The following is a 19,127-nucleotide window of genomic DNA, read 5'->3' as shown; positions in this document are numbered from 1 at the left end:
CCCCTCTGTGTTTCAAACAGCACAAGCAGTTGCTGTTCCATTGAGAATCCACAGTGAAACCATGGGAGGCAGGGCAATTCGAAGGGAACCTCAGGAGTTGACAGTCTCCGCTGCTACCTGGGAGATCCTGGAAAGAGCAGGGTGGCTGAATTATCTCAGTCTCTTGCAAGAGTCTAATGAAACAATGGCGATTGAATTCCTGCAGAACCTGCAGGAGGATCACTCCATAGTAAGGGGGAAGCAGATAGCGGTCACTGACGATATAATCGCAGAAGTCTTGGGACTACCAGCCACCGGACCTGTATGGACACTAAAGAAGGAAAGATTACAGAAGATCATGGAAATTTTCCAGGACGAAGGCCAGAGCTTGACGATTAAGGGGAAGGGAGTTCTGCCAGCAACGCTAGGAGAACCCTGGGCAGAATTAGCAAGAACAGTGCAAAGCTACATCACCTGCGAGGGGAGAAAAGACGTGGTAAGACCACGACATCTTAAACTCTTAGCTATTCTAAAGCAGAAATGCTTTGTAAATCTGCCTGCACTTTTGAATTCATTACTTCATGACGTTGCACGAAGCCTAAAAAGGCACATCATGTAGAGTCAGTTGTCAGCCACCATTGGTTAATTCAATTAATAGTTAGTCATAGCCTCTCCCAGCAGCAAAGCAGCTCGGAAGAGCTAATTGCAATAATTGAGGGGAGGGCGACAGCACCATCCCCAAAACGTAAACATACTACAAGCACACCAGAATGTCCGGAAAAACGCAGAGAATTAGTAAAACAAAAACATGTTGCGAGCACATCTGAACGACCAGAAACACGCCAGGAATCAGCAAAGTGTAAGCATGACACCGGTACACCTGAACAGCTAGAGAAACGCAGAAAATCAGTCCGGTTAGCCCGGATAAGAGGAAGGTTGGAAAAGCTCCAGGAAAGCACCAGCCAACCAGTGGTAATTGAGGACGAGCAATCCTCACGGCCAGAAGTAGAAGAAGAACAAGCTGAAGGAGAAAAGAAAGGAGAGGCCGAGGAGGCCGAGCAATCCAAAGAGGAAAATGAGGAAGAAGCTGAGCATTCTGAAACAGAAGCTGAGCATCTTGAAACAAAAGCTGAGCATTCTGAGGCAGAAGCTGGACAATCCAAGCAGGAGGAGGAAATGGGACAGCAGGTAGGTAGCCCACCACAGGACCCAGTGGGAGAAGATGAATTGGCCGCAGTCTTGGCCAATATGGGTGAGTATGGCCAACCTTCCACTCCATCAGACCTCCACGACAAACCCCAGGAAGAAGATGCATCTGAAAAACCACATGCAGAAGAAGGAAATCTGCCTGTTCATGATGAAGAGGAGATAAGAGACACTGAACAGGAACAATCTGTTCCCAAGGCACCAGAGGAAATTCCGGAGGAAGTAGGAATAGAAAAAGAAGTTGCCCAAGAAGTGATGGAACCAGTTAGGGTTCCTACCCCAGAACAGCCAGCACAAAACAGCGAAGAAGCACCCCAGGAGAAAGATCCAGGGACTAGTCACGGCCCAAAACATAGCAGAAAGCCTGTTGTTCCTTCTAATAAAACGCTGGAAATTAGGGAATTACGAAAGGAACAGCGGAGATTATTGAGCATAATAGCCCAGCTCCACCAGCAGATTAGGATCCTGAAAGCAAGGCAGAGGGTAAGGAAGACCGCAAGGAAGAAAAAGATGACCACTGCAGTAAAAATCCGCAAGATAAAAAGGTGGAGGACCAAAAATCGCCCTGCTACTCAAAACCCTGTTGAAGATCCCGCTATTTTTCCAAATGATGCTGAGGAAGAGACTGTTGTTCCATTTGAAAAGGAACAGCAGCAAACTAATATTCGTGTTAAAAAAGAAACGGACAACAAGAAAATTCAGACGGAGGCACCACCCTCACGGGTGATAAGGGTTCTGAACTCGAAACAACGCAATAAGAAAGTTCAGGTAAAACTCCCGACCTCCACCGCTGCATGGAGAAGAGATCCAAAGACAGTGACCTTTTGCAAGGGATTGAAACAGGCTCAGCAAGAAGTAGAAAGGCTTAGAGAGCAAACGGTCGCTCGCGAGAAGTATGAAGAACTACAACAGCAACTAAGGAACGTCAATCAATCCAAAAGCCAGGCCTTTGAAGGGTGGCGAAAGGAACAAGAGAAAGTTGCAAAGGTAACTCGTAGGCTAGATACTGTTATCAAGCAGATGGATACCTTGTGTTCTTTATACAATGACGTTTTAGCATGTAGGGCCTCTACCAAAAACTATGCTCTGTTTTTACTGGAACGGTATTTACAATTAAAATAAAAGTTGTTAAAGCAGGCGCCCCGATACAAATTAAAACTGTCAATGACTTTATAGATTGTTGTAAACATTATGGGGTGAAGGTCCAAAGATTGTTGTGTGAATTCTATTTGCATAACCTCGTGCTAGATCAGGACACTGAACTGAACCCTGGCCCTTTTGTTGGAGACATCCAATTGCAAGCATTCATCTCTTTCGGGGTTAATCAGATTAAATGGCTCAAAGCCTATAATACTTTCCAGAGGCAGGAAAATGGCCTAGACTTGTGGGTAAGGGCTGAGCCTAGGGACCCAGTACAGTTGTGGAAAGCACATAAAAACCTCATGAGAACTCTGGGTGTCATAGAAACGTTAGGACCCATGCACGAGGCACTCATTCGACAAATTTTAGAATATTTTCTTTCTATCAAACATCTCGCCATTGATGCAACCAAATTTCGGTACCGAATCTCTTATCCAAACATCCAGCTCAGGGAGCCATTTAAGTATGAGAATTTTCAATTAGCTGCCAACCGTTTGAACCTCTATGGCGAAAGCATTTTGAGGACAGGGCCATCCTGGTTAGGATATAGATTCCGCAGTCCAATTATCTGGCACCCTGCACCCGGATATCAAGCCCTATATGAGATGCCTGAGGGTCAAATAGGCCAGTTCTTTGACTACCTAGTCACTCACCATGGCTGTAGGCCTCCGCATGAGATTCCTTCTCCAACCTATTCTCTCACTGCTTTGCATGTCAACTACAACGTTTTCATGAGGGCATGAAACATGGTAAGCAGGGGGGTGTGTGGAGTACTAAAAAGGTATGTTTTTTATGATCATTTCAATGGCTTTTCAGTGGAACTTGTGAACCTTTTTGCATCATGAACGTGGAAAACAATAAAGAATTATAACAAAACATGTGGGATTAGTATGCAAGACTTAACCGCTGATAGTTGTCATTCTCCTGTGCAGAAAGGGGTAAAAATGAGGAGCTGTTGTTCCAAAGAAAAAGACAATAATAGGGTAACTGTTGTCCCTTTGACAAAGGACCGAGTGCAAACGAGGCTAAGTAGGTTGAATCAAACCGGTCCGGAAAAGGAGGAGAAGACACCAGCTCAGCGGAGGAGAAAAGAAGTGATTAAGGATTAACAGTTTGGCGAATGATCGCTGCTTTATTTATCTTATTGCTTAGACATCTCCGCCGTCACCCTTATATAAAGGGACGACACTGTTAGCTTTGGGGGATTATGTTTTTATGTAACTTTCTATTAAAGATCGAACTTTGATCATCGAGTCTCGTTGAACTTGGCTCATTGTACTTTTTGTTTTATGCATTAATATAAACTTGGTGATTATCTTATCTCTGCGTCTGGATTAACTTAAAGCGGTGTACCCTTGAGGCTAAGGGCCCGGCCCCGGAGGACACTTGCTTCTGTATCACTACGATTTGATTTCTGCGTGGTTTGCTTATCGTCATTATTTGGTAATCTGATATGCTTTATAAGTTACATCATATGCTCTGTTAAGATTCGTTCATTAAGGTTTTTACAGACAATAACTGTTGTATTGACTCTGCATTATATCACTAATCCTTTCAAAGTTGATTGAATATTATTAGACTTAACTGAACATTGTTACTATTTTGTTACAGAGCTCTTATGCTGTATATTCATGTTATGGAATTTATCTGAAAGTTGTGTTCTTTACGATTCAGGAGTAATGCTGTTCCATTTTGAAACGCAGTTGTATTCCTGTTGATGACGATTGGTGCTAGATCAGATTACTCTTCAAGTGTGTTGTGTGTGTGTATGATTTCCAAATGTTGTTCCATAACTTATTAGTAATTAATGTTGTTCCATTAGTGCGTGCTGCTTGATTTTCCTGGAGAATGAAAGATTGATGTTTGATTACAACGAGTGCATTTGAGTTGGTAGGATAAAGCTTGATTACTGCTCACGAGATTTAGTTGTTCAATTGCTGTTCCATTTCAAAATTGTTGTTCCATTTTAGCATTGCTGTTCCATTCCAGATTTGTTGTTCGATTTCTTATTTGTTGTTCCATTTTTCTACTTGCCGTTTCATTTACTCGCATTTGTTATTTTGGTGTGAGAGACGATCTGTGGCTGTAGTGAGCCTCGGCATTTACTGCCTAGCTCCCAGACCCGTGGTCCATGCTCTAATTTCCTTTCCATCAGTTTCCAAAGGGATGGGCTATTGCTGTCGAACCCTTGACTGATAAAGTTGCCTAGTTTTAGAGTGTGTGATTTATTCATTTGAAGTAACTTAGTTATAGACAAGCATCCATTTACTCTTGTATTTTTGTTAAACGCTATACTACTAGCATTACTCTGACAAGTGATAGCCTCAGACTGAGTCACTCTTTGAAATAACAAAATGCTCCCAGATTGACATATTAATGTGAGATAATTAGAGGTGAAAGAGACCCTTTTTATAGCTCTACAACCTCCAGCTAGAAACCGCTTATATTCGCAACATGAGAAAGAGCCTTCCAGCCTTGAATTGTAGCCGAGTTGTAGCATGGCTCTCACTGATCGGTTGTTGTCTTCTTCTGGAGCATTTTCAGGGCTTCAGGGTATGCTACTTTATTGTCGATCTACCTGATAAGGCTCAACATTATAAGGACTAGTCAGTGCATCCATTTCGATTCCGCGAAGAAAAAATGGGTATGCAGATAGAAGCCCTTGAATACCTTAGATGGAATATTTGAGTTTGAAATCAAATCATTTCAAACTATTACATTATGACTACTACATCCTGAAACAAAGGTAATTTGAGATCAAATCATTTCAAACTGGTAACTAAAATTAAGGTAAAGGCCTACCTGGAGATTGGAAAAACTTGGAGAAGGAAGGAAGAAGCTCTGGCCAATCGTCAAATCCTTAAAGTTTATTCACACCCGAAGGCTTGTTGCTCTTCATGCAATGCTCTCTTCTGTTTTTTAAAGGGCGTATATTATGCCGCAGAGTCAACATACACTCCCTTACGCAGATTCTAGTCCGGATTCTGTTTTTTAAAGGGCGTATATTATGCTGCAGAGTCAACGTACACTCCCTTATGCAGATGCCTCCAGTTTCGGCTTCTCAAGAAACTGCCACAATCCATGGTCGCCAAGGTGCCTGGCAAGGGAAGGTGCTTTTAACATCCGGCCCACGATGATTGATGAAAAAATCATATCGGGGATAAGAGGTGGCCGCAGAAAAGGATGAAGCAGTTATTGTGGAGCTATTGCCAGGTTTTCCATTGGAGAGGCTGATTGGGATGAATGGATGGACTTATTATTATGAACAGTTCAGGCGGTTATCGAAAACTGGAAGCAAGAAGTTGCAGCTTTCGCCTTGGCCCTTTTAGCGGACGTGTATCGCACTATTGGCAGAAAGGATGTGTTGTATCTCGACCAGTATTTTAACCCCAACAACTAGTAATTTCGTGATTAGTATGAATCTCAAAACATGTAACAGGGTTTCTTAAAACCTACCTTTTACTTTGTCACTTGAAACAGATGGAAAGTGGATACGTGTTAAAGGGGTTATTATAAACAAATTTATTGTTATTTTTTTCGTGGTTAAATAATGAAACATTTTTATTAGATTTGGTATTTAGGTACATGTTTAACTAATTTTTCAAATCTTATTTACACTAGAAATACAATTTATGGCTGAATTTTATTTCATCTTTCAATAGATTGCAAATAGGACAAAGAGCAATGATTGAGGAAGAAATAAATTCAATGTTACACAAAATGTCATTAATGGATATTCATTCTTAATTAGCTAGTTGTATATTCAGTTAGCTATAGAGCAAGTATATTCAGTATCAGTTAGAGTAAGGACAAAACCAGTAGCATGAACACAGTCACATGCAAATAAAATCATGTCTTTTGTTCCCTCCATAAAAATGTGAAGGCTTTGAAATGATGAAGTGAAGCGGAAGACATGAAGGCCAATCACTAAATTGACGCTAGTGATGCCGAGGGGATTGTTGGCCCCAACGTTCTCCCTTTCATACTCAGCTACTATCAAGTCATGAAGACTGCATACACTCCCTGAAATGCTTCAATGCTGCACTTTGTGCTTTGTATGTGGCAAAACAACATTAGTGGATTCTTGATCTCGACTACAGGGCTGCTTTTCAAAAAACATTATTAATCGAAGAGGCATATCATTGATTAGTGAAGGGAAAACTCTCGACATGGACCGTGGGACATTGTTGAACTTCTTATCAATGTCTGCGTCTATTTACAGGTGGAACCTTACGGTAAAGAGGGAATTTGGATATGAGATTCAACACGGTCAGAGGCCATAAGACAAATCAAGCTACCAAGTACAATTAATGCATAGATCAGGAAACAATAGAGGTGCAAACCAGGAAAGGAAGAGAGTTGCAATGTGTTTTTGGGATGCATGCTAAGTGTTTGACAAATACCACGAATCAATTGTATAACAACTGAAGTAATAATTTTCATCTGTGCAGTATTTTTATAGGACCTCTGATGGACTTAGACATGGATGTCAACCAATTCCTTGAAATCTTATCAGAGCCCCCAGCTTCGCCTAAACCCAAAATAATAGTGGTTGAGGGTCAAGGGGTACAACTTGACACTGGGGTCCATGAAAAAGCCATGGAGTCAGATTTCTCATTCAGGACAGCCCAGGTAAAACAAATGCTGCGGAAAATAGAATTTATGGAAACTGAAAACAACAAGCTTCGTTCAGAGATACACACCCTCTCTACCAGAGTTTCAGAGGTGGAAGGGGATAATTTATCCCTTAAGAAGATATTACATGAAAGAAAAGAGCAGGAAAATCTCCATCCTCCCAATGTTACGTTTCATGCAGAAATTCTTGACCTTAAAAGCAAGCAGGAAGATATATGATCCCAACAGGCCACCTTCAGACAAGAAACTGAGACACACATCAATTCTTGGGCACAGGTGGTTCAAGCAAAGGACAAAACTCCTACCCTTGTTGCAGCAGTTGAGGAGGTGGTGCAAGCAAAACTTATGGAAGAACGCACCAGACGAGCGAGAGAATTGAATCTCAAAGTGAGAGGTCTCCCCTTACCTCACCCCTCTCCGGATCTTATGGAAGTGGGGGCTAGGTTCCTTCAAGATACCCTTAGCCTCCCCGATATAGCTTTGGACAAAGCCTGGCTGGGCTACGACTCCACTCTCTTCCTCAGGTTTCAGACTGCATCCGATCGACTTCGTGCCCTCAGGGCTAAGCGGAAGTTGTTTTCTCTTCCCAATAGGATTTTCTTGGATGAGGACCTCACTCGAGCATGGGTTGTGGAACTTAAACAATCCAGAGAACAAGTTATGGTAGCACGGCAGGTATGGAAATGGGTAGTTATCAGGAACCTTCAGGCAGTCATTCGGGACTCCTTCCCACCTAGGTGGGAACCCCGAACTGGAGGTTCCAAATGACGAGTCTACTTGGGGAGACGACAGGGCACAATCATTTCTATCCATTGTTGGAATGGTAATGGATCTGTATGGTCATCACGCGGGACTCTTGTATGATGCTCTCAAATCAGCAGATATCCCCTTCGTGGTCGAGACTCATGCGAGTGTTATTCGACCTCTCCCAGATATTGTAGGTTACCATTGGTTCTAATTTTCCAGGTAAGAGACTAGGAGCTCGGGAGGGGTCAAAGGATCAGGTGGAGTTTCTTGTTTGGCTAGTGACTCACTCCAAAACAGGGTATCTTTGTTAGCCGAAGATGAGTTTTCCAGGTTCATGTGGATTGAGATTAGTGTCAGACTCTCTCCTCCGAGGGACATCTACATTGTAGTCTGTTACTTTCCCCCAACCTCTTCACAATTTTCCATCCATAATGGCTCAAATGTGTACCCCTTTATATAATTGTACATCGGCATCACCCAATACTATGTTGTTGGGGAAGTCATCCTCCTAGGTGACTTCAATGCTCATACTAGAGATCTCCATATCCCTCTCCACGATCAATCAGAGGATGTGTTTTGTACCCAGGGGATAGATCATATTCAATACGGCTTCATCGGATGTTAGATGATGCTTTGGGGCCCACTACAGTTTATGGTAAGCATCTATTGCAGTTGGGGGAATCACAGGAGTTGTGATTTTAAATGGTCTCCCCTGTTGTTGGCACCCTTTTTGTCCCCAAATTTTATGCTTTTCATGCCTATTTTCATTATCTTTTGTCTGAAAAAGTACTCCTTCCACCTACCCTACCACCTACATCACTACCTAAACCTTGCTCATATATGACTAGAGGTAAATGCATCTAACTAGAATTTTTTTTCTATTTATGATTAAGTTTAAGTGGATTTTGAGTCATATTCTTAATATGCTAAGTATCTATTTACAGGTTTAGCTGTGAAGATTAGTGGCAGGATTGGCAGGTCAGCACAAGGATGGAAAGGATGCCTTGTCATCAGCATCATTCTCATTTTCGTACTCAACAGATGGTCCTTGATCTGTACTCAAGACAGTTATGGCCAGGTGGATTCCTTCCACATTCCTTTGACTTCTTGAAGATCAATGTACATAGCTCAAGGAGATTTTGTTATGTCGAGCTCAATGCTTTCAAAGTTGAAGATCTTTCCAGATTAGAATAGAAGCAGATTACTCTAATGTTACCAGTTAGTTATCTTGAAGGGAAGCAGTTCGTTGCAAGCAAGGAAAAGTCAATTTGAAGCAAATTGAACATGCTCAGATTAGTTCTAGTTTGTTGAAGATTGCCATAGTTAGATACGATGTTAGTTTTACATTTAATCAATTGCCTTTAAAGGTCAATGTAATAGAGTACAGTGCTAGTCGTTAGCAAGATACAGTGATCTATGTAATTTGTTTTTCAAGACTTTGTTTTGAAGTTATATACATATGGCTATTTCCAAGTTGTGAACCAGGGCGTTTGCCAGCATGGTTGATTGTGAGTCATGATTCTAATGCTTTAAATCTCTCTTTTACTACAGTAAGTTAGCTTACTCTAGGTGTGGGAGGGCCCACCACCTCTAGAAATAAGCTTGATTAATAGGTAGGATAATTAGGTGTGTGATTTCATAGTATAAGCTTTCGTTGAGTTTTAGTTACAGACATTTCTTGTGTGATTTCGTAATATGTGTGGTTCAATTTTCCAACATTTATCTATGGTTGCATTATAAATCGAATGATTGAAGGATCATTTTCCTGAGTTTTCTAATTTCCAATTCATTATGTAATTCGTGCTCATGTTTTAATACAGAGTCATACTATGTTCCTTTTATTAGAGCCGAGCATATCCACATTTGTAATTGGAGCATTCACGATATAGGAACATAATGATTTTTGAGTTTATATGGAACGATTTTTGTACGCTTATGTATAAACTATGATGTATGGCGTGGGTTTGAATATGAATTTTCTGTGCATGTTCGAGTGAATGATTTATGGTTTGAAGGGTATTGACTGCAGTTGCACACGAATTCATGCTTGGTAGCAATAGGTGTTGTATTCTTCGTTTTCACAATTTGAATTGTGTGATTTATTTCAAACAGTGATTGTTTAGTTCAAGTTGTTTGATTGATTTCAAGCATTATGATTTAATTCAAGCAATGTGATTTAATTTCGAGCATTTCTAGTATGATTTGATTCAAGTTATAAAGTAGCATCGATTTGAGTAATTTAGATATCACAGGATAATTTAGTTTTATTTCAGCATGATAGGACAAGTTTGATTTCCATTCCAAGTACAGTAGCATAGAGGTTGATTTCATAGTAGTGTGACAACAATTCAATTTCGTTTATAAACTCAAAAAATTTCATTGAGATTTTGTTTTCCTTTAAGCATCAATAGATTGATTTAAGTTGATTTCAAAATCAGTGTTTGTAGTAGCTTAAGTGTGGTTTGAATGCATTTTATTTCCGAGCAAGAATAGCCTAGTTAAAACGTAATGAGGGTGACAATTTAGGATTTGATTTTACTTTTCTTTTCAAGTTGTAGAATTTCATTTCTATTTCTCAGAATATCCTAGTTAAAACATAATGAGGGTGACAGTTTAGGATTTGATTTTAGTTTTCTTTTCAAGTTGTAGCATTTCATTTCTATTTCTCAGAGATTAGGTTTTTCTAAAGATAGATGATTGCTTGACTCTGCCTTTTGAATAGTTAGAATTTGAATTTCCTTCTTTGAAAAGCGAAGAGGTTTTACTTTAAGAGTTGTGCTTAGATTGAATTTCATTGAGCCTTTTGTTTCAGTGGGTTTGTCTTTTGATTGCAGAAACTTAGAATAGGAAACAGAATGTATTGAGTTAAATTGATTCCCTTTGGATTGCTTCTGTTAGAATAAAGAATTATTTTTATGTGAGTGAGATGAGTGCTAGTTTACTCAATTGATAGAAAGTGAAAATTACATACTCTGAACTTAACCTTGAGCCAAAAATGTAGTACAACTCGTGTTTACGAGTCCTGGTTGACAATTAAATATTAGGAGGTTTAATTGCTAATTAAAACTCTCAACATTTTGGCGTCGTTTCCGGGGAGTTGTATTTTGGTTTAAGTAAGATTATTATTACAGAGTTTCAAGGGTATTGCAAGGCAGTCAGAGGGCGGAGAGAGTATGGTAAGATGTGAGTGAAGAGCCACACATCCACTATAGTGGGGTTGCTCCAAAGTCTGATCATTTTTTCTTATCTTTGAACTTTTATTTCCTTTCCTTTATGCGTAGAAGTAGAAGTAGGCCTAGAGATAGTAAAGGTATATTTATTTCTAGTTCAAATTTTCTTGTGACTTTTGGTACAACAACGACACCAATCACTAATCCTATTAATCGGTATGCAGGAATAAAGCAAGAAGAAGGAAGTGTTGACAGCAAAGTGGCTTCGGAGAGGGAGATTTTGAATCAAGACGAGGAAACAGTTGGACACATTATTTTTGGGAGTACGAAAGGAATTGCATTGGAAGAACCAGTTGAGTTGCAAGACCACACAGATCTAGAATAAAATAACATCAAGGGCCACCTTTCAGTACCTCTTGTTGACTGGGTGATCATCAAAAGACCTCTTCAAGAACCTGTAGTAGACATGGCCAACCAGGGAGGAGAGAACAGAAACAATGAGGAACGTCAGGGGGAAGGAGAAGGCCCATGTCATAACATATTCAGACGAAACAATGAGGAATGTCAGGGGGAAGGAGAAGGCCCACATCATAACCTATTCGGAGGGAACCATGATGGACCGAGGGGAGGACCGAAAGAAGAAGAAGAAGAAGAAACCACCTTTGGATTTCCTATTCTTGATGTAACCAGGAATATCACTATGAAAAACATACCAATGGCATCTCTTCCGCTCTTCTACGGTAAGTCCTCTGAGGACCCAAATGCCTTCTTGTTTGAATTTGACATTTTATGTAGGAGTTATAATTATTATGAGGATGCACATAAGCTTAAGCTATTCCCAGCCACCCTGAAAGATGCAGCCCTTAGATGGCTTATGAGCCTAGGTGAACACACCATTTACTCCTGGGATGATATGAAGTCCGTCTTTCTTAAGAAATACCAAGACTTCTGCAAAAGTAGGGATGTGAACGATATTCTTAGGATGCAACAATTGGAAGACGAGAACTTAGAAGAATATCTTGAACGTTTCTTTTATAATTTCCATAAATCCCGAGGGGCAAATCTAGATGAGAAGACTGTCAGAACTGTCTTTTTAAAGGGGCTGAGGGATGAATGTATAGAAACCTTAAATCTTCTAAGTGGTGGGGATGTTTATAAAAATCCTTTTTCTGAAGTAACTGAACTATGTCGCACTTACTCACGAAGTCAGGCTAAAGTAGGAAAGAAGCTCCGTGAAAATTCCCGAGATTATGTGCCAAGAAATCAGAAATTTGTTCCCAACGTTGTCACCAAGTTGAATTAGGAAACTTATTGGAAAAAATCAAAATAGATATCCTAAACACCATTGGTGACCAGCTTGACACAATAAAACTAAAAAAGAAACAAGAAGATGAGAGGGTTGCCATGGCAATATTTTGTCCTAAATGTAGAAATAGGCATGTTGAGAGGGAGTGTCCCATTAATGTTATTGAGGTTTATGGGATTTGTGCTTTAGAACATGCAACCGAGAAGTGTCCATCTCTTCCCAGTTTACAGGCTATCTATAAGGGAAATGTTGAAACAAATGAATTTTCGCAAACAAACAAGAAACCCTCTTGGAGAAGCCCAAATCAAAACATGTTTCAAGATCCTAGTTTTCAAGGCTATGGTCAAAATCAACCTTGGAATTTCCAGCCATCTTACCCTCCTTGGGTTAATCCTCAATCACAGAACACTCCTTGGAATCAGTATTGGAGGGGAAATCCCTATGGAAACACCTTTCAACCCCAAAACCAATCCTATCCTCCATACTCAAACATGCCTTGTACGTCCTACAATCTGAACATTCAACCTTATCAGCAGGGGTAAAACCTAAATCATTATCAACAACCCTCGCTTCCTCCTCCTCCTTTACACCAATTTTTACCTGCATCGTCCAACCCATCATCCTCGTGGGCACCACCATCATTTAACCCACCTCATCCTACGTTGTTGCCTGCACAACCCATAGCTAATCCCAACCATAACAAACAGTCTCAGCCTGTACAAAATGTGGAAGTACAACCTTTTCCCACCTATATGATCATTGTTGTCCCAATAAATGAGATTCAACTACGATATGGGAAAACAATCAATAAGGAAAAATCAGTTGTCATTATTCAGGAAGAGGCCCCTCAAGAAAAAACTGAAAATCACCATCAACAAGAAAAACAAAAACAAAAAGAAGAACCAAATGAACCTCCTTACCCGAAATATTACTTGTTAAGAAGGAGGAGATCCCAATCGAATATGATTTAGAATCAAAATTAAGGAATGTTTGTGTTAAAATTCCACTATTACAAGCCATTAGGGACATTCCTATCTATACTAAAATCATTAAAGATCTTTGTATTAAGAAACCGGGTAGAAAAGGACATAAGAACCAAAATGTGAAAATCATGAGTGAAATGTCCAAGATGATCTCAAATTTACCATTAAAATATAGTGACCCAGGGAATCCCATAGTGACCATCGAAATCAATGGAGTACTCTTGCCAAACACCCTTGTAGACTTAGGAGCAGCAATTAACGCTATGACTTTTGAAACCATGACATCTTTACAATTGCAAGGGATCAAACCTACACCTATTATTTTAGAGTTGGCAGATAAATCCATTATTAAACCCATGGGAACTCTAGAAGACATAGTGGTCACCATTGCTTCCTGGCAGTATCTGTTGAGCTCCAAAACTGCCCTTTCCTTAGCAACTTTTCTCATCCATTCTTCTTTGCTTTTCCATGAAAAATGCATCCTTATCATCAACCACCATTATACATTGCCTCAAGGAGAACATTTGAGTGATTTACATGTTATACTTTTATGTTTATTGTTTGAATAAGTTTTTCTCTTTTAGCTACGGAATGCAACCACATTCTGCAGCTAATCGGTTGTTCCGCAGCTACTTCCATGCTTTTACAGGTTCCAGGTGTCAAGAGGGGAAAATGACTACATGGGCAGCTTGGAAAGCATCAGGGCATGGATCGTGTCCTATTTACATGGCCCAGGTCAACAAGAAAGACTTCGGTCAAAAGGAAGTCAAACATAGAAACCTAAGGCAAACACGACTCTGTTTTGTACACATTTCTTAGTGATGGGATCCGAAACAACTTCCTGAGGCCACAGACTTCATCAACCACTTGTGCAAACTGAATCCAGCAGCCATTACCTTAGATTTATGTCTCCAACAACTAAGGAAGAGGATTCTGTGTACCTGTCTGCCTACATGTTTTGCTGTAGCTTATTTTTCTCCTTAAAACAGTTGTATAATTTCTCTATAAATACCTGTGTGAAGAACACAAAACCAGTTCAATTTTTCTCAGGTGTTAAGTTTAGATTTCCGCTTTGTAATTTTGAGAACTCATTCTCAGTTTTTAATATGAAGACTGTGTGTTTCATGGATACCTGAAAGCGTTTGTTGGAGTGTTGATTAAGTACATTTAACCTCGGCAGTTGCAGAGGGCCCCTGCACTAGCTAAGGTTACATCTCATTTTTGTTTTGTCTTTCATAGTTGAACTATAAATTCACTGTGTTTTTTTCCATGTCGTTTATAACCATTTTCTAACTTTGTTCATAATGCAATGTTTGTCATATTCTTACTAACGCAGAATAGTTTTATTTCAGTACAATATAGTTCTTTTGTTCATTTCTTTTTAATTTCTTATCAGTAGATTTAAGTTGAGTTCAGTAGTGTAGAGTAATTTATTTCATTTGTTGTTCTTTAGTCTTTAAGTCTTTAGTTAAAACTGATCAGTGCCATTACTGTTTTGTCATTTTATTACTAGTTTAGTGACTCATATTGTAAGTGAATGTTTCTAAAAAGCCCTTCTGGTTGACGGTTCATCTTAACCCAAGTGGTTGGATATTTCATTTATGTAATGAGTCTTATCCTGCATTTTTGTATTTATTTTCTATTAGAATGATGAAGTACGAAATTCCTCAAAATGTTATCACAAGGAGGTTGTTCTCCCAAAATTGTGTAGCAGAGTGACAAAGCACTTCATTTAGTTTCCATAGTAGATTAGTTGCAATTTCATTTTCAGTCTTAGTATTTCATTTAGCTTTGTTGCAATTTCATTTTCATTTTTTCATTAAGTTTTGATTCTGCCATAGACTAATCAGTAGTTGTAATCTTACTTTTAGTATTTCGTTTCAGTTCTGTTTTCATCATAGATAGCTGCAATTTCACTTTTAATATTTCATTAAGCTGATTAGATAGTAGTTGCAACTTCACTTTTAAGTCCTTTTAGTTCATGATTTGGAACAATAATAAGAGCAGGAATAGAAACTATGTTTTCATTTTCTTGGTTAAAACTTTACTTCCAAATCTGGCTAAAGCACTTTTAGTCCTCATTTCATTTCTCTAGATTCTTAGCAGCAGTAGATTTAAGATTTTTGTTAAGTGCATTGTAAATCATTAGGAATTAAAGGATCAAAACCCCAAAACAACATAAAAATAAAAAACAATGAGGTAAGAAGGGTCATCTAGCACATATAGTGCACTACACTTCATCAGTTTACGATACCCGGATTGATAATTTATGTAGAGCAATTTAGGACACTAAATTGACCAAACAGTATCCCATTGATTTCATTGTCATTTCTCCTAAAAAACCAGGACACCCTGTAGTCCTAAGATGCCCTTGGTTAGCTAATGTTGATGCTATGATAGGGTGTCGAAATGGAGAAATGATCATTTCCAATGGTTCATATAATAAAACCTTGTCAATTTTCCCCCCTACTCAAATTGTTGTTGAAGTACCCTTATGGTTAGAGAGTCCTTATGGAGATGAAGATTGTATGTTTCCTTTATTATCATTATAACAATCTAGAGGACTCCAGGAACAATCAGAAGATCATATTTTGCAACAATTTTTATCTGATAGTTCTTGTATTGATTACCCTATTTCTTTTAATGGTTATTAGCATGTTTTCAGTAATGAGTTTCAGGAAGCTTGTCATCCAGCTATATTTTCCTCATTCACAGCACTAGAGGAAAACAATGAACTTACTACGGAACCAGTTGAAATCAGTGAAGGAAAAATTTTGTATATTGGTACTGAACTAAATGAATAACAAAAGCAGAAATTGTTGAGCATGGTTCAAGAAAAATCTGGAGCTTTCGCCTAGGACTATTTGGACATGAAAGGCATACACCCAAATACATGCATCCACCACATCTACACCAATGAGGACATGAGACCAATCCGACAGCCGCAGAGACACATGAACCCAACCTTGAAAGAAATCGTCAAAGATGAATTGCAAAAGTTATTGGCTGCAGACTTTATCTATCTTATTTCAGACAACAGATGGGTGTCACCTTTGGTGGTGTTTCCGAAGAAGAATAGTAAGTGGTGCATATGTGTTGATTACAGGGAGTTAAATAAAGCCACCTTACAAGATTACTTTCCGCTACCATTTATTGATCAAGTACTTGACACACTCTCTGGTAAGAAGTATTTCTCTTTTCTAGATGGGTACAGTGGGTATAACCAGATTCAAATAGATAAGGAAGACCAAGAGAAGACCACTTTCACTTGCCCTTGGGGTACCTATTCCTATCGAGTTCTTCCTTTTGGCCTCTGCAACGCCCCAGCTACCTTTCAGCGAGTTGTCCTAGCCATCTTTTATGACTTGATCCATGACTGTGTAGAAGTCTACATGGACGACTTCACAGTATATGGACATGATTTTTCCCAAGCTCTGGAAAATCTAGAAAAACTGTTGATCCGATGTCAAGAAGCCCACCTAGCCCTTAGAAGTAGTAAATGTAAAATGATGCAAACTAAGGGGATAGTCTTGGGCCATCATGTTTCATTTGAAGGAATCAAAGTCAATCCAACCAAGATTGAGGTAATCTCGCATATTTCAATTCCTAATACACAAAAAGAGGTAAGAGGCTTTTTGGGACATGCGGGTTACTACCGTTGATTTTTTGAAAACTTCACAAGGATTGGAACACCTTTATTTAAATTATTGACCAAGGACGCTGATTTTGTTTGGAATGATGATTGTCAACATGCTTTTCAGGTATTAAAGGACAAGTTGTCCATTGCTCCAGTATTGAGGGGACCAAATTGGTCCTTACCATTCCACATTTGCACGGATGCTTCAGATACCACACTTGGAGCAGTCTTAGGACAAAGGGAAGATCATTATCCTTATGCTATTTATTTTGTTAGCAATAATATTTCCCCTGTTGAACTGAACTATACAGTTACTGAAAAGGAATTGTTAGCAGTTGTTCATGCCATTAGTAAATTTAGACATTACATAACTAGTTATGAGACTTTTTTCCATACTGATCATTTTGTCATTAGATTTTTTATGAACAAACCTATCACTAATGGTAGGATTACTAGATGGATGTTACTTTTGCAAGAATTTAATATAAATGTGATTGATAGGCCTAGGCGAAATAATTTGGCAGCTTACTTCTTGTCTCAAATGAATTTTGTGCAGGGAAATGTATCAACACCACTACCAGATGATTTCTCGAATGAAGAATTGTTTGCTATATCTACCATTACTCCCTGGTTTGCATATGTTTCCAACTACCTGGTGTCAGGGAAGTTGCCTCAGAATCTGTCTACCAGGGAAAAACATAACATTATACAGTGTAGTGCCAACTACTCCTGGATTGATGGAGACTTGTTCTACACCAGACCTGACTTGATCATGAGGAGATGGGTGCGAGAAATTGAGATATTTGATGTGTTGAAGGCCTGCCATAGTGAGCCTTGTGGGGGGAACTTTGCAAACAAAAGGACCGCATACAAAGTCCTCTGTACCGAGTATTATTGGCCCTCACTCTTCAAAGATGCCAAAAAGTTTGTATCCAATTGTGATGCTTGTTAGAGGATGGGGAGGCCAGTTCCTTCTGATGAGATGCCCCTTCAGACACAGATATCAATAGAACCTTTCAAGAAGTGGGCATTAGATTTTGTGGGACCTATCTCCCCCATGTCAAAGAAGAAAAAGTACATTTTAGTTTGCATCGACTATGTTACGAAGTGGGTGGAAGCTAAGGCTTTGTATGTTGCAACTGAAAAGGAAGTAGTGGAATTCCTTTTTGAAGACATTTTCACTAGATTTGGAGTACCCCAAGAGATTGTTATTGACCAGGGCACACAGTTCACATCAAAATTGGTCAAGGCTCTCACTGAACAATATCAAATCAAACATCAGAAATCTACTCCTTACCACCCCCAAGCCAATGGGTAGGTGGAATCCACAAACAAAGTGTTAGAATCCATCTTAACCAAGACCATTCAGTTACATCATAGGGATTGGGCTGACAAGTTGTTGGAGGCATTATGGGCTTACCGCATAACTTGGAGGAATGTGATAGGGCACACCCTGTATGAGCTATTTTATGGTAAACAGGTGCTGCTACCTATTGAATTCCAAGTGAAGACATTTCGGACTACCACTCAACTCGAGATGAATCTTAATGAAGCCCAAGAACAAAGGTTAATGCAACTGAATGAGCTTGATGAGATTAGACAGGATGCATTCCATCAAACCATGTTGGTGTAGGATCAGAGAGCTCGTTGGCATGATAAGTTTATTAAAAAGAAGATTTTTTGTCCAGGAGATTGGGCCTTGCTTTATGACAGTAAGTTCAAACAGTTCAAAGGTAAATTCTCAACTAGATGGTTAGGTCCCTATGAGGTGGATGAAGTTTTCGACAATGGCTTAGTCCACATTAAAACTATTGATGACAGTTAGACCTCTTTTGTAGTAAATGGCCACCGACTCAAGATTTATCACCAACCTCTCTCTCGACAACAATTTCTGCAAGAGGTAAGAAGAGATCTAGGGATGGAGTTGGTCCATGAAAATGACCAGCCTCTTGTTGGTTCATCTGGTTGATTTATTTCTTATAGATATATATATATATAATCAGTGGGTTGTCATTTCTCATGTGTTTAGGTGTTTCTCCACACAGCCCATGTAGAATAAAGGAGAAATTTGTCTTGGGTAGGTTAATTCCTTTAGCCATACTTGACAGATTAATTATGGAAAAGGAGCCTTTCAAAGTCTTCTTTGGATGTTTTCAGACTCTCAAAAATTGAAACTCCATAGCAGTAACTGATCCAGGCTCGTAAAAGCTACATGGAATAGTGGTAGCTTAGGGATTCTTTGAGTATAGATTTATTCTTTTTCGGGCTCAAGGAAATACTTATGGAAAAGAAGCCCCTTGGAGTCTTCTTTGGGTGGTTCATAC

The sequence above is a fragment of the Pinus tabuliformis genome, chromosome 6 (assembly GCF_031772625.1).
Source record: "Pinus tabuliformis cultivar Carrire ecotype Pingquan chromosome 6, CPIR1, whole genome shotgun sequence".
In the NCBI taxonomy this organism is placed as follows: domain Eukaryota; kingdom Viridiplantae; phylum Streptophyta; class Pinopsida; order Pinales; family Pinaceae; genus Pinus; species Pinus tabuliformis.
The sequence above is the reverse complement of the archived record's forward strand: the minus strand, read 5'-3'. Positions refer to the sequence as shown.